The sequence below is a fragment of the Acomys minous genome (genome assembly GCF_964271855.1).
Source record: "Acomys minous genome assembly, chromosome: 12".
In the NCBI taxonomy this organism is placed as follows: domain Eukaryota; kingdom Metazoa; phylum Chordata; class Mammalia; order Rodentia; family Muridae; genus Acomys; species Acomys minous.
Window position 1 is genome coordinate 22,592,890 of NC_140493.1, and position 22,849 is coordinate 22,615,738.

The following is a 22,849-nucleotide window of genomic DNA, read 5'->3' on the forward strand; positions in this document are numbered from 1 at the left end:
CAAACCCGCTTAAAATGTGGATGGGGAGCCGGCTCAGTGAAGGGCTTGCTGCACAGGCATGAGGATCTGAGACGGATTCCCAGCTGCGGTGTGAGATGCCAGCATGGCAAGCATGCACCCGTAACCCCTGTGGCATGCACACACTCAGAATAAATAAGCAGAAGTGTAATAAAGAGCAATTGAAGAGGACACCCAGTGTCAACCTCTGGCGAGTGTAGACACACACACACACACACACACACACACACCCCACAGGGTAGTGTACACACACACACACACACACACACACACACACACACACACACACACACACACACACACACACACACACACACACACACACCCCCACAGGGTAGTCCTCTAGTTATTGCCCAGCCCCTACCTTCATGGTGTCCTTAGTAAGTGCTTCTTGCTAAAAAGAGAAAAGTCCTTAGAGGACACCACAGCCATGTTTGCTTCTCAGATACCTCAGTCCACCTTAGCAGGGATGGCTCAGTGGTTAAGAGTACTGACGGCTCTTCCAGAGTACCCAGATTCAGTTCCCAGCACCCACATGGCAGCTCACAACTCTCTGTAACTCGAAGCCCTGACATCCTCTCACAGGGATATATATGCAGGCTAAACATCAATACACATAAAATAAAAATAAACAAATTTGTAAAAAGCAATTGCCAGTTTGAACGAAGCAGAGGTAAACCATTAAAAAGATCCCTTTCAGCCAGGTGTGGAGGGAGGCAGTGGCAGGTGATTTCTGAGGTGAGTTTGAGGCCAGCCTGGTCTACAAAATGAGTCTAGGACAGCCAGAGCTGTTATGCAGAGAAACCCTATCTCGAAAAACAAAACAAAAAATCCATTTCCTGCCAGCTGCACGCAGTCATTGTCATTGGGTGTGTTTCCCTCCCTCCGAACACTTGTGCACAACATCAACAGCTAACAAAGTCCTCTGGGCTCCTAGGACTGTATCAGGTTCAGTGGATGCAGCATTTGGAAACAGGAATCACTCTGGCTCTGTTAGCAGAAGTCAGAAGCCCACAGCTAAAGGATGATGGGTCCAACCTTTGGAACTGTGTAAGGTGATGCAGTTGCGTCTGCCACGAGCTTTTCCAGGAGTGTGCTGTCCTTGAGGAAGCTGCCTCTGCTCGTGGGTGCCTGGACTGCCCAGGTGCCTTGTCAGGCTTTCTTATAGACTATTCCAACAGCAGCTTACATGGTGCACGAGCACACCACTGTACTTCTGGCTCAGAGACAGATTTCCCCCATGGTGCTGTATAGCTGGGTCACAGGGACCTTTTAAAGATTTACTTTATTTTTAATTTAAAAATTTTTGTCAGCCTGGTCTACAAAGCAAGTTCAGGACAGTTAAGGCTATACAGAGAAACCTTGTCTCGGGAAAAAAAAATGTATTTATTTACTTTTAGTTTTTCAAGACAAGGTGTCTCTGTGTAGCCCTGGACTTGCTTTGTAGACCAAGCTGGCCTTGAACTCACAGCAAACCTCCTGCCTTTGCCTCCCTGAGTGCTGGGATTAAAGGCTTGCACCGCCACACCCTGCTGCTTTATTTTTAACTACGTGCACATGTGTATGTCTTTGAGCGGCAATATGAGTGTGTGAGTGCAGGTGCCAGCAAAGTCCAGAAGAGGGCGCCAGCTCCCCTACAGCTGGAATTGCATGTGGGTCTGAGCTGCCTGAAGTGGAAGCTAAAAAGCAAATGCTTTTAACTACTGAACCATCTCCCTAACTCTATTAAATAGCAAGAACACCAATGTCATGATCCCTATCCAGTTTCCCAGCTTCACCTGTCAACGCTAGCAGACTTCAAACACACTTTACTATTCTCATCTTAATCACTGCCAGATTTCCATCCTTTTAAAAAAAGTTTATTATGTATACGGTGTTCTGCCTGCATGTGTGCTTGCAGGCCAGAAGAGGGCACCAGATCTCATTATACATGGTTGTGAGCCACCATGTGGTTGCTGGGAATTGAACTCAGGACCTTCAGATGAACAGCCAGTGCTCTTAACCTCTGAGCCAGCTCTCCGGCCCCTTATCTACTTCTTTCAACTATTCATTACTTCTTTTTTAATGTGTGTGTGTGTGTGTGTGTGTGTGTGTGTGTGTGTGTGTGCGTGCGTGCGCGCATATGTGTGGGAAGGAGAACATGGGTATATCGTGTGTGTGTGTGTGTGTGTGTGTGTGTGTGTGTGTGTATGGAGGGGGTGAGGAGTGTGGCATTATCCAGGGAGCAACTGTGGAAGTGAGCTCTGTCCTTTGACCTTGTGGGTACCAGGGACAAAACTCAGGTCAGGCTTAGCGGCAAGCGCCTTCACCCACTCAGCAGGCTTGTCGGCCCTATTATCTGTTTTTGTTTGTCTCTTGAAGCACAGTCTGGCTTTGAGCTCCCTCCTGCGTCTACCTCCCAAGCACTGTATTGTGCCACCACACACAGTTCCTTCCACCATTTTAAGGATGCTTCTGTTTTGACAGGAGTCTCTGGCAAGTTCTTTTCAGGCCTATTTCTTTCTTCATTTTTCTTTTCAGATATTTATTTTATTCTATCTGTATATGGGTGTCTTGCCTACACGTTTGTTTGTGTGTCAGATGAGGTCAGATCCCCTAGAATGGATGGTTGTGAGCCACCCTATGGCTATTGGGAACCAATGGCCTTGAACTCAGTGATCCGCCTGCTTCTACCTCCTAAGTGCTGGCACTAAAGGCATGCGCCACCCCCACCTGGCCCCAGGCTAGTCCTTAAAGGCCTGTTCTGGCCAGCTGACCGAGACCTCTTCTTTTAAATGTCTGTGGTGTACATTTCCAGGGTATGTCCCCAGGGGGTTCTTTTCTTGACCCCAGGAGCTCTGTGTTCTGAGGTCCATGCCAGCCATGGCCCCCCAGCACGTCCCCTTGGGGCATCCTACAGCTGAAGAAGAACGCAAAGGGCCAGTGGCCAGGCAAGCAGGGCATAGACCTGGGAACTAAGACCAGCACGCTGAGCAAGTCATTCTCTGGGAAAAGAAGGTGGGGCTCAGGGAAGGTCACCTCACAGCCTAGCGGAGGGCAAGGAAGGCTGGGAGGCTCCCTGAAGAGGTCACACCCGACTGCACCTTAGCATTTTCTGGAGGAAGGCTCTTCTGTGAAAAGTCCCCCACTTGGCAGCCCCTGGCCTTCCTCCCTTGTGATATGCCATGTAATCCTTAGCAGACCTTTGAGATAGGAACCGCCCTCATTTACAAGTAGAGAAACTAGTGTTCAGAGAATGAATAGTTAAGCCAAAACAGCTCCAGCCAGGCCCAGGTTGCTAGGCTCGTGGCCCTCCCGGCACCTGCTGCATCCTCAGCCCTCCTCTTTACCTCTGTCCTGCTGAGGGGCTCCACAGGCAAGGCATGGCTTTGGCTCTCCTATTGCTTAGCTACTCCTGCCCTCCGAGAAGACACACGCCCCCCTACTGTGGCTCTCTGCTGCCGTCTGGGGTACAAGAACCATGAGTCCGAGTTGTCCAGGGTAAGTGGATAGCCTTGTTACACACAGTTGGAAGCTGAATGCCAGTACTCCGCCTGGAAAAGAAGAGAGGGTTCCCAGCCAGCTGAGAGAACAGCATCATAGTCCCACAAAGATCACAAAAACCAAGGACCATAGGCTCCAGGGAGAGTGGAGGGTACTCAGGGACTGGCCCAGTGAGGTAGAGGGCTCCATGGTAACCAAGGAGGGTGGGCAGCCAGAGGGGCACAGCCTTTGAAGTTCCTGGGGCCTACAGAGAATCTTCTAGTAAATATTTCATGTTGTCTTGGAAGTGGGCAGAGAAACCCCAGGAGCTCAACCTACTTCCTGCTTCCCCTGGCCAACCTTCCAGCCGGGCAGGAAGTGTCTCCTCTGGTGGAGGAGTTGTGGTCCAAGCCAGGACTGCCCTACTCAGGCAGGAGAGCCTGACTGCACAGTAGAGCTCACTTTCTCAAGAGCCTTGGGGACACACAGCGGCTAATGATGGCTGGCTGGTAGCTTGGGACCCTAAATCTTTGCCCCAAGTTTGGAGGTGGGTGGTTGGTATAGCCACAAACCACCCCCCGTTCTATTTTCCCTTTGTTCTCCTCATCTTATATTTAAAGCAACTACCTCCCACTGCCAGCTGCTTCTTCAATCCTTAGAAAGATGGTGGGGGTGGGGAGAGAGCAAGCCACAGAGGCAGAAGGTTCGTATTGTTAATAATAAGACCACTAGATTCTCGGGTGCACAGATGTGCTGGGTCTGGTTTGGTGGTTCTCTCCACTCTGCTGCTGACACGTCTCTCTCACAGGTGAAGACTCAGGCCCAGTGGCAACAGGGCAGAGCAGGAGTCAGGCAGGCAGCCTGTAACCCCAGAGCCCAGCTCAAAACTGCTCAGGTGGCTGCTGCCAGCTCGAGCCAGCTCCTCCCACCTCTGTGTCCTCATGTCATCTGCAGGATAAGGATGGCCCTCCTGCCCCAGGGCCTGTGGGGCCCAGAGAGTTGGCTGAGAATGTCCAAGGATGTCCACATTGCTGGGCCTCATGCATGTGGGGCAGGGCTCCATTTCTTACACAGAACAAAGCACTGGGGGGGGGGGGAGTGTCTGGAAGGCTGGGCTGAGTGGGGCAAGATGGCCACGCTTACTGTTCTTCTTTTAACATCTAAGTCCTACAAAGTTAAATCAGGAAAGACAGGGTGACCAATGCACACCATTGGCCAGTGACAGAGATCACATGTAGCTGGGACCTGACCCTGGGCCCTCATCTCAAGTTGAAACAGGTTCCCACAGCATGTGCACCCATGTGGGGGCTTTGCTACTGACCAGGGTGGCAGGCACCCCTGCTATGTGTCCTCCTAGCCTCAGGACAGCCTAGCAAAGCAGGCCAAGAAGCCTCATGGAAGAAATAACTCACAGACATCTTGTGACACACCAGCATGGGGCAGGCTCAGAGTGGGGTTCTCACTGTGGGCTGGGAGCTCAGGGAGACAGCAAGAGTGTTCCAGGCTCCACTCTGCAGTCCCCTACAGTGTTGACACCTGTCTAGTCATTCTGCTGTGGTTTGGGTTTTGGTTTTTCGAGACAGGGTTTCTCTGTGTAGCCCTGGCTGTCCTGGACTCACTTTGTAGACCAGGTTGGTCTCGAACCCACAGTGATCCACCTGCCTCTGCCTCCTGAGTGCGGGGATTAAAGGCGTGTGCCACCGCATCCCCCGTGCCTTGTCTTCCACCATGGCATCAGCACCTGCGGCACCTTGGTTACTCCGTAACTGAGCAGTGCTGCGGCCCGGGGCCCCACGCACACCACAGTGCCCGTGCAAGCCAGGTGTGGTTCCTCACACTTGTTATCCCAGCACTTAAGAAGTTTAAGCAGGAGGATTGTCAGCAATCTGAGGCCAGCCTAGGTTACATATCAATTTCCTGGCTAGCCTGGGCTAAAGCCTGAGCCCCTCCCTGTCTCAAACAAACAGGCTGCCTGCCGGTAGTGGTGGCTCACACCTTTGATCCCAGCACTCTGGAGGCAGAGGCAGGTGGATCTCTGAATTCGAGGCCTGGCCTATAGAGTTCCAGAACAGACAGGGATACACAGAAAAACTCTGTCTTGAGAAACCACAAGTAAAAATAAAAAATAAACATGCATGTGACTAATAAGCAAGTGAATAAAAGAATGATGATTGGGGGCCGGAGAGATGGCTCAGCAGTTAAGAGCACTGACTGTTCTTTGAGGGGACTGGGGTTCAATTCCCAGCACCACATGGCAGCTCACAACTGTCTGTAACTCCAAGATCTGACATCTTCACACAGACTACATGCAGGTAAAACATCAATGCATGTAAAATAAAATATTTTTTAAAAAAGAATGATGACTGGGTTAGACAGGTGGAAGCATAGGTAGATGGAAGGAGGATGGAGGGATGGATGGATGAGTGGGTAAGTGGAGGGATGGATGAGTGGGTAGGTGGAGGGATGGATGAGTGGGTAAGTGGAGGGATGGATGAGTGGGTAAGTGGAGGGATGGATGAGTGGGTAGGTGGAGGGATGGATGAGTGGGTAGGTGGAGGGATGGATGAGTGGGTAAGTGGAGGGATGGAGGGATGGATGAGTGGGTAGGTGGAGGGATGGAGGGATGGATGAGTGGGTAGGTGGAGGGATGGAGGGATGGATGAGTGGGTAGGTGGAGGGATGGATGAGTGGGTAAGTGGAGGGATGGATGAGTGGGTAAGTGGAGGGATGGATGAGTGGGTAGGTGGAGGGATGGAGGGATGGATGAGTGGGTAAGTGGAGGGATGGATGAGTGGGTAAGTGGAGGGATGGATGAGTGGGTAGGTGGAGGGATGGAGGAGTGGGTAAGTGGAGGGATGGATGAGTGGGTAGGTGGAGGGATGGAGGGATGGATGAGTGGGTAAGTGGAGGGATGGATGAGTGGGTAAGTGGAGGGATGGATGAGTGGGTAGGTGGAGGGATGGATGAGTGGGTAAGTGGAGGGATGGATGAGTGGGTAGGTGGAGGGATGGAGGGATGGATGAGTGGGTAAGTGGAGGGATGGATGAGTGGGTAAGTGGAGGGATGGAGGAGTGGGTAAGTGGAGGGATGGATGAGTGGGTAAGTGGAGGGATGGATGAGTGGGTAGGTGGAGGGATGGAGGGATGGATGAGTGGGTAAGTGGAGGGATGGATGAGTGGGTAACTGGAGGGATGGAGGAGTGGGTAAGTGGAGGAATGGATGAGTGGGTAAGTGGAGGGATGGATGAGTGGGTAGGTGGAGGGATGGATGAGTGGGTAAGTGGAGGGATGGAGGAGTGGGTAAGTGGAGGGATGGAGGAGTGGGTAGGTGGAGGGATGGATGAGTGGGTAAGTGGAGGGATGGAGGAGTGGGTAAGTGGAGGGATGGATGAGTGGGTAAGTGGAGGGATGGATGAGTGGGTAGGTGGAGGGATGGATGAGTGGGTAGGTGGAGGGATGGATGAGTGGGTAAGTGGAGGGATGGATGAGTGGGTAGGTGGAGGGATGGAGGAGTGGGTAAGTGGAGGGATGGATGAGTGGGTAGGTGGAGGGATGGAGGGATGGATGAGTGGGTAGGTGGAGGGATGGAGGGATGGATGAGTGGGTAAGTGGAGGGATGGATGAGTGGGTAAGTGGAGGGATGGATGAGTGGGTAGGTGGAGGGATGGAGGAGTGGGTAAGTGGAGGGATGGATGAGTGGGTAGGTGGAGGGATGGAGGGATGGATGAGTGGGTAAGTGGAGGGATGGATGAGTGGGTAAGTGGAGGGATGGATGAGTGGGTAGGTGGAGGGATGGATGAGTGGGTAGGTGGAGGGATGGAGGGATGGATGAGTGGGTAAGTGGAGGGATGGATGAGTGGGTAAGTGGAGGGATGGATGAGTGGGTAGGTGGAGGGATGGAGGAGTGGGTAAGTGGAGGGATGGATGAGTGGGTAAGTGGAGGGATGGATGAGTGGGTAAGTGGAGGGATGGATGAGTGGGTAAGTGGAGGGATGGATGAGTGGGTAAGTGGAGGGATGGATGAGTGGGTAAGTGGAGGGATGGATGAGTGGGTAAGTGGAGGGATGGATGAGTGGGTAAGTGGAGGGATGGATGAGTGGGTAAGTGGAGGGATGGATGAGTGGGTAGGTGGAGGGATGGATGAGTGGGTAGGTGGAGGGATGGATGAGTGGGTAAGTGGAGGGATGGAGGAGTGGGTAAGTGGAGGGATGGAGGAGTGGGTAGGTGGAGGGATGGATGAGTGGGTAAGTGGAGGGATGGAGGAGTGGGTAAGTGGAGGGATGGATGAGTGGGTAAGTGGAGGGATGGATTAGTGGGTAGGTGGAGGGATGGATGAGTGGGTAGGTGGAGGGATGGATGAGTGGGTAAGTGGAGGGATGGATGAGTGGGTAGGTGGAGGGATGGAGGAGTGGGTAAGTGGAGGGATGGATGAGTGGGTAGGTGGAGGGATGGAGGGATGGATGAGTGGGTAAGTGGAGGGATGGATGAGTGGGTAAGTGGAGGGATGGATGAGTGGGTAGGTGGAGGGATGGAGGAGTGGGTAAGTGGAGGGATGGATGAGTGGGTAGGTGGAGGGATGGAGGGATGGATGAGTGGGTAAGTGGAGGGATGGATGAGTGGGTAAGTGGAGGGATGGATGAGTGGGTAGGTGGAGGGATGGAGGGATGGATGAGTGGGTAAGTGGAGGGATGGAGGAGTGGGTAAGTGGAGGAATGGATGAGTGGGTAAGTGGAGGGATGGATGAGTGGGTAGGTGGAGGGATGGATGAGTGGGTAAGTGGAGGGATGGAGGAGTGGGTAAGTGGAGGGATGGAGGAGTGGGTAGGTGGAGGGATGGATGAGTGGGTAAGTGGAGGGATGGAGGAGTGGGTAAGTGGAGGGATGGATGAGTGGGTAAGTGGAGGGATGGATGAGTGGGTAGGTGGAGGGATGGATGAGTGGGTAGGTGGAGGGATGGATGAGTGGGTAAGTGGAGGGATGGATGAGTGGGTAGGTGGAGGGATGGATGAGTGGGTAAGTGGAGGGATGGATGAGTGGGTAGGTGGAGGGATGGAGGGATGGATGAGTGGGTAAGTGGAGGGATGGATGAGTGGGTAAGTGGAGGGATGGATGAGTGGGTAAGTGGAGGGATGGAGGAGTGGGTAAGTGGAGGGATGGAGGAGTGGGTAAGTGGAGGGATGGAGGAGTGGGTAAGTGGAGGGATGGATGAGTGGGTAAGTGGAGGGATGGATGAGTGGGTAAGTGGAGGGATGGATGAGTGGGTAAGTGGAGGGATGGATGAGTGGGTAAGTGGAGGGATGGATGAGTGGGTAGGTGGAGGGATGGATGAGTGGGTAAGTGGAGGGATGGATGAGTGGGTAAGTGGAGGGATGGATGAGTGGGTAAGTGGAGGGATGGAGGAGTGGGTAAGTGGAGGGATGGAGGAGTGGGTAAGTGGAGGGATGGAGGAGTGGGTAAGTGGAGGGATGGATGAGTGGGTAGGTGGAGGGATGGATGAGTGGGTAGGTGGAGGGATGGATGAGTGGGTAGGTGGAGGGATGGATGAGTGGGTAGGTGGAGGGATGGATGAGTGGGTAAGTGGAGGGATGGATGAGTGGGTAGGTGGAGGGATGGAGGGATGGATGAGTGGGTAAGTGGAGGGATGGATGAGTGGGTAAGTGGAGGGATGGATGAGTGGGTAGGTGGAGGGATGGATGAGTGGGTAAGTGGAGGGATGGATGAGTGGGTAGGTGGAGGGATGGAGGGATGGATGAGTGGGTAAGTGGAGGGATGGAGGAGTGGGTAAGTGGAGGGATGGATGAGTGGGTAAGTGGAGGGATGGATGAGTGGGTAGGTGGAGGGATGGATGAGTGGGTAAGTGGAGGGATGGAGGAGTGGGTAAGTGGAGGGATGGAGGAGTGGGTAGGTGGAGGGATGGATGAGTGGGTAAGTGGAGGGATGGAGGAGTGGGTAAGTGGAGGGATGGATGAGTGGGTAGGTGGAGGGATGGATGAGTGGGTAAGTGGAGGGATGGATGAGTGGGTAAGTGGAGGGATGGATGAGTGGGTAGGTGGAGGGATGGATGAGTGGGTAAGTGGAGGGATGGATGAGTGGGTAGGTGGAGGGATGGATGAGTGGGTAAGTGGAGGGATGGATGAGTGGGTAGGTGGAGGGATGGAGGGATGGATGAGTGGGTAAGTGGAGGGATGGATGAGTGGGTAGGTGGAGGGATGGATGAGTGGGTAGGTGGAGGGATGGATGAGTGGGCAAGTGGAGGGATGGATGAGTGGGTAGGTGGAGGGATGGATGAGTGGGTAAGTGGAGGGATGGATGAGTGGGTAAGTGGAGGGATGGAGGAGTGGGTAAGTGGAGGGATGGAGGAGTGGGTAAGTGGAGGGATGGAGGAGTGGGTAAGTGGAGGGATGGATGAGTGGGTAAGTGGAGGGATGGAGGAGTAGGTAAGTGGAGGGATGGATGAGTGGGTAAGTGGAGGGATGGATGAGTGGGTAAGTGGAGGGATGGATGAGTGGGTAAGTGGAGGGATGGATGAGTGGGTAGGTGGAGGGATGGATGAGTGGGTAAGTGGAGGGATGGATGAGTGGGTAAGTGGAGGGATGGATGAGTGGGTAAGTGGAGGGATGGAGGAGTGGGTAAGTGGAGGGATGGGAGGAGTGGGTAAGTGGAGGGATGGAGGAGTGGGTAAGTGGAGGGATGGATGAGTGGGTAGGTGGAGGGATGGATGAGTGGGTAGGTGGAGGGATGGATGAGTGGGTAGGTGGAGGGATGGATGAGTGGGTAGGTGGAGGGATGGATGAGTGGGTAAGTGGAGGGATGGATGAGTGGGTAAGTGGAGGGATGGATGAGTGGGTAAGTGGAGGGATGGATGAGTGGGTAAGTGGAGGGATGGAGGGATGGATGAGTGGGTAGGTGGAGGATGGGGATGGATGAGTGGGTAAGTGGAGGGATGGAGGGATGGATGAGTGGGTAGGTGGAGGGATGGAGGGATGGATGAGTGGGTAAGTGGAGGGATGGATGAGTGGGTAGGTGGAGGGATGGATGAGTGGGTAAGTGGAGGGATGGATGAGTGGGTAAGTGGAGGGATGGATGAGTGGGTAAGTGGAGGGATGGATGAGTGGGTAAGTGGAGGGATGGAGGAGGTGGGTAAGTGGAGGGATGGAGGAGTGGGTAAGTGGAGGGATGGAGGAGTGGGTAAGTGGAGGGATGGATGAGTGGGTAAGTGGAGGGATGGAGGAGTAGGTAAGTGGAGGGATGGATGAGTGGGTAAGTGGGAGGGATGGATGAGTGGGTAAGTGGAGGGATGGATGAGTGGGTAAGTGGAGGGATGGATGAGTGGGTAAGTGGAGGGATGGATGAGTGGGTAAGTGGAGGGATGGATGAGTGGGTAAGTGGGAGGGATGGATGAGTGGGTAGGTGGAGGGGATGGATGAGTGGGTAAGTGGAGGGGATGGAAGAGTGGGTACAGTGGAGGGGATGGATGAGTGGGTAGGTGGAGGGATGGATGAGTTGGGTAAGTGGAGGGATGGATGAGTGGGTAAGTGGAGGGATGGAGGGAGTGGGTAAGTGGAGGGGATGGAGGAGTGGGTAAGTAGGAGGGATGGATGAGTGGGTAGGTGGAGGGATGGATGAGTGGGTAGGTGGAGGGATGATGAGTGGGTAGGTGGAGGGATGGATGAGTGGGTAGGTGGAGGGATGGATGAGTGGGTAAGTGGAGGGATGGAGGGATGGATGAGTGGGTAGGTGGAGGGATGGAGGGATGGATGAGTGGGTAGGTGGAGGGATGGATGAGTGGGTAAGTGGAGGGATGGAGGGATGGATGAGTGGGTAGGTGGAGGGGATGGAGGGATGGATGAGTGGGTAGGTGGAGGGATGGATGAGTGGGTAAGTGGAGGGATGGAGGGATGGATGAGTGGGTAGGTGGAGGGATGGAGGGATGGATGAGTGGGTAGGTGGAGGGATGGATGAGTGGGTAAGTGGAGGGATGGATGAGTGGGTAAGTGGAGGGATGGATGAGTGGGTAAGTGGAGGGATGGAGGAGTGGGTAAGTGGAGGGATGGAGGAGTGGGTAAGTGGAGGGATGGAGGAGTGGGTAGGTGGAGGGATGGATGAGTGGGTAAGTGGAGGGATGGAGGAGTGGGTAAGTGGAGGGATGGATGAGTGGGTAAGTGGAGGGATGGAGGAGTGGGTAAGTGGAGGGATGGAGGAGTGGGTAAGTGGAGGGATGGAGGAGTGGGTAAGTGGAGGGATGGAGGAGTGGGTAAGTGGAGGGATGGAGGAGTGGGTAAGTGGAGGGATGGAGGAGTGGGTAAGTGGAGGGATGGAGGAGTGGGTAAGTGGAGGGATGGAGGAGTGGGTAAGTGGAGGGATGGAGGAGTGGGTAGGTGGAGGGATGGAGGAGTGGGTAGGTGGAGGGATGGATGAGTGGGTAAGTGGAGGGATGGATGAGTGGGTAAGTGGAGGGATGGATGAGTGGGTAAGTGGAGGGATGGAGGAGTGGGTAAGTGGAGGGATGGAGGAGTGGGTAAGTGGAGGGATGGAGGAGTGGGTAAGTGGAGGGATGGAGGAGTGGGTAAGTGGAGGGATGGAGGAGTGGGTAGGTGGAGGGATGGAGGGGTGATGGGCAGGTGGGTGAAGGGTAAGTGGATGGAGGGATGGAGATAGACTTTGGTGGGTGGTCTGCGTACATGGACTCAGAAGGGGACTCCTGAAGGAGAGCTGGCAGCTAGGAGTGCTGGGCAGGACAGGCTCACATTCCCAGCATGAGCCCTCTGTGAAACTTCTGCAGTCCTCCCTGACCACACTGAGGACAGCATCTCCTGGATTTGAAACCTTCAGGTGTGTAGTACCTGCAGAAGCAGAGGAACCTTCTGCTGTGTGTGGACCCTTGGCAGGCTTGAGGTCACGTACACAGCTGCTGTTCAATAGATGGGTTGTAGGAGGCACAAAGGTCTTTGAACTCGCAGATAAACACTAGAAGAACCTGGAATGTCAAACACAGGGTTGCTCCTTCACAGGAGGGGGTGCACAACCTGCTACGCCAGTCACATGTCTGGTGGGTCAGCATCTGTGAGGTTGACCGGGATTCCTGGCCACAAAGTCCAGCTCCTATGCAGACACAGCCCAGCAGACAGGCTGCGGTGATCCGTGTGCCTGGCCGGAGACCAGCCCTCTGCCTTCTGAGGGAACCCAATGTTCAGAACAGGGCCACAGCTGCTTCCCCAGGCTCTCTGGACCCCATGAGGTCCCTCTGTCCCATATACCCTCTTTCTTCTTCCTCCATCCCTCTTTGCTAAAAGCCACATGTGCTGCTGGGCCCTGGAGAGGTTGGCAAAAGCCATTCCTGTCATGAAACAGCCAGGGCGTTAACTACAAGCCCAGCTGACATGAGCAGGAAGCGCCATGTGTGAGATGACAGGGAGCATGGAGGAGGGATGTGGCCTCCAAGGAAGCACTGGCCCCAGGGGCTGTATACATGAATCACTTCATCGGTGAGGGGAGGTTTAGAGGGCCCTAGGGAAGTGAGGAGGGTCCTAGCTTTTCAGTCACGATGCTGTGAGTAGGGAGTGCACACAGGCATGATAGGCTGGGTGAGACTCGTGAACAGGAAGCAGCAGCCTGGAGCAGTGGGCAGCGAGTCTTACAAGGCAGCAAGGCCACTGATTAAGGACTGAGAACTCAGGCTCCTTCTCCCAGCTTAGAGGGTCTGGGGGTGGGGATAGGGGTGGGGGAGCAAGAGAGCCAGGCCAGTAAGAACCTGCCCCACTAGCTGAAAATGGAGCTGGGCTGCAAGCCATGCCACAGGCACAGGATGGCAGCAGCCTCTTCACACAGTCCTCACTCGTACCCTGAGCCTACTGACAGAGGTGGGGGTTGGGGTAGGGGGATAACCCCCCAGACCCAAAGTCTCCCATTGCCCTGGATAACAGCAGCTCCCCAGCCTGGCTTGCAAGACACATAGCTTGGTGCCCTCACTTCTCCCTAAGGCCAAGGTTCCTGGCACCAACCCTAGCTCTAAGGCCTGAAACCCCAGGAATTGCAGGGCAGGTGCCATAGGAAGCCCATGACATGGGACACCAATGCCACCTAATTCTACCTTCACATGATCCAGGTGAGCTGGACCCAGCGGGGGACCCTGTGGCAGAAGTTCATGATGTCAAGTAAAAGTAGGCCCATCTTGCATCCCCCAGGAGCTCTGACCTCATAGGTTAATTCTTCAGCTATGCCTCAGCCATCATGCTTTCTGAGAGAAGTCTCTACCGCTCAGCTTTCTGCTGCAGGCGGTGCAGGGCGGCCTCTTGTGGCTATATGTAGGCACTACATGGCCGGGAGGAGTGAGTGCAGGCCTCTGGCACAAGCCGCTGGGAGGCTCTTAGGGCTCAGCATAAAGTGATGCTTACCTTATGGTGAGAGCTCAGTTAGCACAAAGAGACCCAGGGACATATTCTGGGCATCTTCTCCAGGGCAGTCACTCAGCCCACACACGACTCCTCCAGAGACCAGCTGCTGACCGACCACCGGGGCAATCAGTAGACTGAGAACCCGGGGTCTGCACTGAGGGCTGGTCATGTGGGCCCCCTCTGCCTCACACATCCAAAGTTCCCAACTGACGGAAGGGTAGTCTGTCTGCATAGCACAGTGTTTGAACAGACGGGTTGGGCACAGAAAGCTGGCCTTTCTCATAACATGATGGGACTCTTACCCAGATCCAGCTACCTGGAAGCCAGCTAGCTGGGGCAGACGTACAGGATGGCAGAAAGGGGGGCAGACTATGAGAGTGAGTGAAGCAAGGTGACCTGAGCAGGCTGTGTGTGTGTGTGCGCAACACCCCAACACCAGGTAGGAGAGAAAGGTTAGTGGGGAAAGGGGAGTAGTTTTCCTTAGCTGCTTCCTGCTGGTTAGAGTTGTTGGGTCCCTTGGGGCAAGTCCAATCCTTGTTTCAGGATATTTCCAACTTCGTCTCATCAAACTGCATCAACAGCAACCAGGAACAGTAGGGAGGAGCACCAGCAGCCTTCTGCTTTCTCGGAGCCTCCAGTCTCCTCTCTGGGTCTGGCATTTATTCCCAGTGGCAAAGACCACACCCCCATACACGAGGCAGTTCCCAGCTGACAAAGATCATGGCAAGGCAGTTATCAGCTGTGAACAAACTGGAGCGGCCTTCATATCCCACACCTGGGATTAAAACAAAAAACATGTTTACATATCAAACCACAACAGGCCAGCAACCCTGGCAGGGTAGGGGAAGATCGCTGGGGCTTCTCAGCTGTCAGCCTAGCTGAAAAACACAAGCTCCAGTGTCAGGGAGGGCCCCTGACTCAAAGGAGTAATGGTAGAGAGTGGTTAAGAGGATGCCCTCAGCTGGGCGTGGTGGCGCACGCCTTTAATCCCAGCACTCGGGAGGCAGAGGCAGGTGGATCGCTGTGAGTTCAAGGCCAGCCTGGTCTACAAAGGGAGTCCAGGACAGCCAACGCTACACAGAGAAACCCTGTCTCGAAAAACCAAAAACAAACAAAAAAAACAAAAACAAAAACAAAAGAGGACGCCCTCATTTGATCTCACCATGGAATTGTTTGAGTTTGGGGAGATATGCGGAAGCCAGCCGAGAATCTAAGGAGCAAGTCCTGGGAGCGGGCAGTGCCCTCCTGATGAATAACCAAGGTCACCCTGGCTCCAGAACAAAGCTGTTGAGACTCAGAAGGGGAGGATGGTAGAGGAGTGAGGGCAGAGTGGGAAGGGACCGGAAAGGGAAGAAAGGAGAAGCTGGAGTGTGGTGGACTATCAGGCACTAGACAACAAGGTAAAAAGGCCTGCAGGACCCTCAGAGCCTGCATGGCTGGGTCTTGGCAATCAGTGGGAAAAGAAAGGAGGCAAGTCGGACGGACACATGTGCACTAGTCCCCCCCCCCCCCCCACATACATATAAGCCCTCCTTCTCCAGTTGGCAGCTCCTGGCCACTGAGCCACAAAGCCTGGAGTCTAAGGCCACCTGGAGGTCTTCGTATGGCAACTGGACGCCGTACTGCCTACAGCACCCTGGGCATGCACGAGTGGGAGGTGCTGGCAGCAAGGACTGACTGGCTGAGCAGAACACATGGCCACACGCACGGACTTTGGCAGCACTGCCCGTACCCCACAAAGACTGGCCACCTCATGCAAGCAGGAAGTACAGTCCTGAGGAAACAGGCACACTATGAGGATGTGATGGACACAGGTTTTCTGGGGTCCTAGGTTGGGATGCCTTCATCGTAGACAGCAGACCTCTAGCCCTGTGTGCTTTCTGGGGAGCATTCCAGGGGCTTATTTTGGATGCTGGGGGAGGGGCGGGGCCTCTCAGTGTTCATCCTTGCTCAGGGTAGCAGGCTGGACATGCATAGCAATACTGCTGTGCCAACCCTGAATCCTCAATGCCTTCATGGATCCTTCTCCCCAGGCTGTGGAGGACCTTCACTCTGCCACCCTGCCTCCATAGCCACCTGCGAGGAAGAGGACGGGAAGGGGGTATGTCCCCACTTTGCAGATATGAAAACTGAGGCCAAATAGCCAAAGCCTGGAGGGTGAGGATGGATGTTTGCTGGGGCAGAAAATTGATTTATACTGGGGCTTCCCAGGCCACCAAAGGGACCAGGTGGAGATCTCAGCAGCAGGGGCAGGATGGGGCTGAGGAGGGCCTCTGCAAGCTATCTTAGTGGGCTTGCTCCTTTCATAGCTGCCTATTAACTGAGCTGTCCCCTCTTGTCCCTCTTCCCTTGGCCACTCCTCTCACATTTGGGGTACCTTTTCTAGGAGTTCCTTGACCCTTCATGTTTGAATGCTAAATTCTGACCCCCGAGGTCTGGTTTCAGTCCAAATGAGCACATTCTCACACCAAATGGTGTTATGTAAACCTTGCTCCCCAATTTAAAGTTGGTAGGTTAATAAAATAACTAGAGGCCTGTAACTGGGCAGAAGAGAAGTAGGTGGAGCTTAGGTTCCTGGGCTTGGGGTCGAATAGGGACCATGATGGAGAGAGACGCAGGGGAGGAAGCCAGAGAGAAGGAAGTACCATGGGGCAGCATGGACCATGAGCGCCTGGCCATGAGGGCTGTCCTGATGGAGCAGAGCAGCCCAGGCAGGAACAATTATTGCAGGTGACTTGGGATGTGTAGCTGGGAAATAGCAAAATAGCTTAGAGGGTTGATACCTGCCCAGATATTGTGCCTTAAAGCTTATTATAAATCTAAAAGGCCCCTGTGTCTTTTATTCAGGAAGTAAATGGTCTGAAGTGGGGTAGAAAAGCCAAATAGTTATTTAGGAGCAAAGGGAGTGAGGCGAACTCCCTGGAAAATAGCTTTAGAAGTCCATAGAAACATCACTACGTCTACTTCTACTTCTTGTTCTTATTATTATTAGCATTGTCAGGAAGAGGAGGAGGAGGAGGAAGAAAAGAAGAAGAAGAAGAAGAAGAAGAAGAAGAAGAAGAAGAAGAAGAAAAGAGAAATAGATGTAATAAAGTTTGAAGTATGTTTGCCTTTTTTTTTTCCCGAGACAGGGTTTCTCTGTGTAGCCCTGACTGTCCTGGACTCACTTTGTAGACCAGGCTGGCCTCGAACTCACAGAGATCCGCCTGCCGCTGCCTCCTGAGTGCTGAGATTAAAGGCGTGCGCCACCATGACTGGCCCATTTTCTTTTCTTTCTTTTTTTAAGACAGGGTCTCACTATGTACCCCAACTGGCTTGGATCTCACTAGGTAGGTCAGGCTGGCCCCACACTCACAAGATCCCTTTACCTTTGCAGCCTGAGTGCTGGGATAAAAGGCATGCGACACTATGCCTGCTCCCCTTTGAGTTTTGAGGTAGTCTCTCACTGAACCTAGAGTTCACAGATTGGCCAGCCAATCGCAGGGACCCTCCTCTCTCTGCCTCCCCAGTGCTGGCCCATAAGCCAGTTTATGTGCTTGCTGGAGATCTGAACTCAGGTTCTTATGCTTGCAAAGCAAGTACTTCACTGGCTGACCATCTTCCTAGCCGTGGGGGAGAACTTAAAAAAACAAAACACATATGCTGTTGAAGTCATACTCAGGACTTGGTTATGGGGCTTGCTGTGGCCTGGGACCCACCTGGGACTTATGTCGGGCTATGATGTGCTGCATCTGGTCAAAGCTCATCCCTACAGCCTCATGCCCTGTCCTGCCTGACAGCACCAGAGCAGGCCTGCAATGACTGCTGCTGCTAAAAATAAGCAGGCATTCATTAAAAATGAGCACCAAGCCAGGCACGGTGGTGCACGCCTATAATCTCAGCACTAGGGGAGGCAGAGGCAGGTGGATCTCTGTGAGTCCGAGGCCAGCCTGGTCTACAGAGTGAGTTCCAGGACAGCCAAGGCTACACAGAGAAACCCTGTCTCAAAAAAGGAGACAAAACGAAACAAACAAAACTGAATGCCAACCCCACCACTGATAGAGCCTTCCCTGTGGTCCACACATCATTTACACACCCATTGTTCAGATGGGAACATCAAGGTCGACAAAAGTTAAACAACATACCCACTTGTTCTTCAGGAGTGTCTGAGTCACGGGCCAGATTTCTGAAGCACTGGGTCAGTAATGTCACTGCGGCAGCTGCAGCAGCTTCTGTTTACGTCAGAAGAACGGCCTCCCATAGCCATGGGACAAACACCTGCGTTCTGACCTATACAGCCATGTTCAAGGAGCCTAGGCCCGCCCCCGCCGTCCTTCTGGGTGGTCAGTCCGTGCAGGCCATTCCTCTAGGGCCCATCCCAGGACAGAGGGCAAGGGGCACAGGGATAGAGGGACGTGCAGCGTGTGGGAGCAAGCATGGAAGCTGCAGCTCTGCCTGGCAACGTGAGTCGGGAAGTGTCAGGGGAGACACCCAGGAACCTGTCGCTGAATGATTGGCAGGACAAGCCAGGCCCCAGCCCAACCCGGGCAAGGCCTTAGCCTTCAGAGACACCTTGGGCAAGGCTCTGGGAGTGCAACTGAGGCCCACGGGGGTCAAGAGTTGGGGGCGGGGGCACTCTGCATCCAAGGCCACCTGAAGGCTGTGCCAGGAAGTCATGTGACCGAAGTTCTAGAAGGTGTGCTTAGTGAGCATTTATTAGACGCCAGACACTGTATTAGGCGTCGGGGTCAGAGGCGATGAAGACATGGTCATTCCAAAGAGTCTAGGCCAACTGCTGTGTGCCTGGGAGTGTCCACCTCAGTCAGAGACTCACACCCCTGACCTACTGTCACATGTACCCCCATGCCTCTCTCTCCTCCAACCAGACTCCTTCCATAAAACAGCTTTACTGGGCTGGCCTCTGTTAACAGACTCTTCAATTTGTTGGATCAAAGAGCCTGTGGGTACCATGTCAGGGTTGGGCGGGGTACAGCCACATCCCACGTCAGATCCCAAAGGAGGCAGAGAAACAGCCCCTGGGACTTGGGGGCACCAGTTTCTCAGGAGTTGCCACCCTCTGATAGCTGCCAAACCTGTTCGTGTACCCAGAAAACATGACATGAAAGTCCCCGCCCTGCCAAGTCGGCCTGTGATGGTTAAATGACAGACGCCAACACCCCGACTGCCGGCTGATGCTGACGTGGGACGGGGAGATGTGGAGGTGGCCTTGGTTGCACAGAGGTGAGGGGGCTTCCCACAAGAGCACTGAGCACTTGTCACTCGCCATGGAGTAGGCAGAGTCACATAGCTCGTTCCACCACCACGTGGGGTGTACCAAGGGAAGCCCCCAGCCTTGGCTGCAGGTCAAGGACGAACTGAGGGCCCTGTGTCTGCCCCACAATGCCTGTGCATTGAAGTCTTTGCTGTTCTCCTCGCCTGACCTCACGGGGAGGCAGCAGAGTCCAGAAGGCCTTATTAACTTCTTCAAGGCCACAGTCACTTGCTGTGGCAAACAGAACGACTTATTATTTGTGTTTTATAAAAAGAGGAAACGGTTCAGAGAGGTTACGTGACTTGCCCTGGGTGAGCAAGCAGGACACTTGGCCTACATCAGAGTAATAGAGTCCTTGACGCTGTCCCACCAGCGTCCCACTGCAGTGGACCTTCTCCCACACTCTCCTGGAGAAGAAGGGGCCCAGTAGCCAGGGACTGTCCCACGGTCCTGTGGTGGGGGCGGTGTAGTCTTTGGCTCACCCCACTGAGCTCTAACTCACTCTTGGTATGTCTCGTGCAGGCAGCTTCATCAACCACACTGGTTAGTTTCTGCCAATTTGACACAAACCTAAACGTATCTGGGATGAGGGACCCCTCAGGTAAAGAACCGCCTCCATCAGATTAGCCTGTAGGCAAGTCTGAAGGGGGAGTTTCTTGATTGATAATTGATGTGGGCGGGCCCACTGTGGGCAGCACTGTCTCTATCCAGGCAGTCCTGGGTAGTATAAGAATGCAATCTGAAGCCAGGTGGGGGTGGCACACATGCCTTTAATCCCAGCACTCGGGAGGCAGAGGCAGGTGGATCGCTGTGAGTTCGAGGCCAACCTGGTCTACAAAGTGAGTCCAGGACAATCAAGGCTACACAGAGAAACCCTGTCTTAAAAAACAAACATAAAACAAAACAAAAAAACCAAAAAACGCCCCCCCCCCAAAAGAATGCAATCTGAGGGAACCCATGGGGAACACACCAGGAAGCAGCATCTCTTTATGGTCCCTGCTTTTGCTCCTGCCTCAGCTCCTGCCCTGACTTCCCTCAGTGATGGACTACCACGGATGTGTGAGGCAAAGAAGCCTTTTCCTCCTTTAAGTTGCTTTTGCCAGTGTTTTATCACAGCAACAGAGAACCAAACCAGAACATCAAGTACATGTTGATTTCTTTAAATCAAGAAAACTGGGGCTGGAGAGATGGCTCAGCAGTTAAGAGCACTGGCTGCTCTTCCAGAGGACTTGATTTCAATTCCCAGCACCCACATGGCAGCTCACAACTGTCTGTAACTCCTGTTCCAGGGGATCTGACACCCTCACACAGACATACATGCAGCCAGAACACCAGTGTACATTAAAAAAATAAATAAAATTTAAAAAGAAAGAAAACTATTACACATAATAATAAAGTATCATCTTTATAGCCACATGGGTAGAAACATAACTTTATTTTTCTAGAGCTGGAGATGGAACCCAGGCCCTTGTGCTCCAATCATGGAGCTATAATATGAGGGAAGGCACCACTAGAGTTAAAAAAAGAAAAGAAAAGAAATGAAAAAAAGGACAAAAAGTCAGAATGTGGCCGGGCACGATGGTGCACACCTGTAATCCCAGCACTCTGGGAAGCAGAGGCAGGTGGATCTCTATGAGTTCAAGGTCAGCCTGGTCTACAAAGCAAGTCCAGGACAGCCAGCGCTACACACAGAAACACTGTCTCGAAAAAAAAAAACAAACAAAAAAAGTCAAAATGTGGCCCGACTCTCATGGCCATGTCCTCTGTGATCCTCCTGTTCTTGGGGCAACCCCCCCCCAACATTGGAATGATGAGAGAAAAAACAAAGTAACGAGGACCCAAGGGTGGCAGAGAGAAGGCTGCCTTATGAATGACAGATTTCTCCAGAAGGGACGGAGGGGTGGCAAGAGGCAGAAATGAAGGGGACACAGGTTTGTAAGCTATCTTGAAGGCCTGATAGGGGCTGTGGTGACAATGGTCAGGAGACGGACGGTAAGGATCCCAGCACAAGCGCGAGAGCGTGGAATACCAAAGGCAAAGAGTTCCCTAAATCCCCACATTCATTTCCTACAGAGGCTATGACAAATGGCTACAAACTTGGTGACTTAGAGTGACAGAAATGTACTCCCCCCCAGCCCCCCCCCCCCAAGTTCTGGAGACTTGAAGTGTGTGATCTATCAGGAATCCATCCATTATCCAGATGTGGCAGGGCCCAATTACTCGCTCCAGAGGGAGTCCATTCCTCGTCCTTTCTGGTTTCTAGTGTTGGTCAGATTCCCTCCACTCTGGGCCTCTGAGGTCATACTGCCCCCTTTCCCCTAGCCCTGCCTTCTCCCGAAAAGAATTCTAGTCACAAGGCCCCTGATAATCCTGGATCATCTCCCTCCAAAACCTTTAATCATTTCTGAGAAGCTCTTCCATTCAGGCTCCAATCACAGAACCCAGGATTAGCACCTGCTCATGTGTGGCGGCCTACCACACCCGGAGAGCTTGCCTGCAGCCAGCCCATGGGCACGAGCCAGTGAGCCACAGAGCAGCACCTGGGAGCAAAAGAAGCATGCTGCACACTGGAGGTCTCCTTGGTGTGAGCTTGGACAGAGCAGGGAGTTAAGCGTCCCTCCTCTAGCCTGGACGCCTTTAATCCTAGCACTTGGGAGGCAGAGGCCGGTGGATCGCTGTGAGTTCAAGGCCAGCCTGGTCTACAAAGGGAGTTCAGGACAGCCAAGGCTACACAGAGAAACCCTGCCTCGAAAAACCAACAGCAACAACAACAAAGCAAGCAAGCAAACAAACAAACACACACACACACACACACAAAAACCCAAAAGACTGCACGCATGTGTCCTGTCACAGCCGAACCTGCTGCTTCGTTTGTGGGGGGCATTGGATGACAGGGAATCAGGCATTTATTCCAGGGGGAGGGAAGGATGTGTGGTCAGCCCTAACTTCTATTACCATGGGTTGCGGATGGCACGCTTCTTAAAATAGAAAAGCTTCTGTAAAACTTGGGGTTTCTGGCTGGACATGGTGGCACAAGCCTTTAACCTCAGTACTGAGGTAGGCGGATCTCCGAGTTCGAGGCCAGCCAGGTCTACAAAGTGAGTTCTAGGGCAGCCAGGGCCGTTACACAGTAAAAATTTTTCTCGAAAAGCAAAAACAAACAAACAAACAAACAACAAAAATCGGTGGTTCTGAAATTTGGGTACTATCCTGTCCATCCTGGAACACAAAATCCAACCTTAAAATGAAACAATAGTGCCGGGTGTGGTGGCGCATGCCTTTAATGCTAGAGGTAGAGGCAGGCGGGATCTCTGTGAGTTCGAGGCCAGCCTGGTCTACAGAGTGAGTCCAGGACCGCTAGGGCTCCACGGAGAAACCCTGTCTCGTAAAACCAAAAAACAAACAAAACAGTATTAATCTTCTAATCTCAATTTCACCTCTGGGTGGCTCTACACAAGAAACAGAAAACTTCTACGAATCTGTTTCCTTCTCTTAAAAGGGGCAGACCCGCCCAGAAGTAGCAAGTGTCCAAACCATCCACGCACCTACCTTCGGCCTCGGGACAGGGACCCTTCCCGGGGCTAATTCCCACTGACATCTTGTGTACACCACTACCTAAAGCCTTGTGACCCCTGGGCGCGCGTGGGCAGGGGTGGGCGAGGGTATGTTCAGGTCTCACAGCCCGGGGGTGGCGCTAGCCCCCACCTCCCACGCGCGGACTACAAG

General features: G+C 53.4%; 1 long non-coding RNA gene across 1 annotated transcript; it reads right to left on the minus strand.

Annotated features, from left to right (window-relative positions):
• Positions 1–2,103: 2,103 nt before the first annotated feature.
• LOC311609566 lies at positions 2,104–13,326 on the minus strand. The gene is made up of 2 exons (XR_014783443.1): positions 12,322–13,326; positions 2,104–3,551 (listed from the first exon to the last, which is right to left on the minus strand). It is a non-coding gene; the product is annotated as an uncharacterized lncRNA (long non-coding RNA).
• Positions 13,327–22,849: the final 9,523 nt, after the last annotated feature.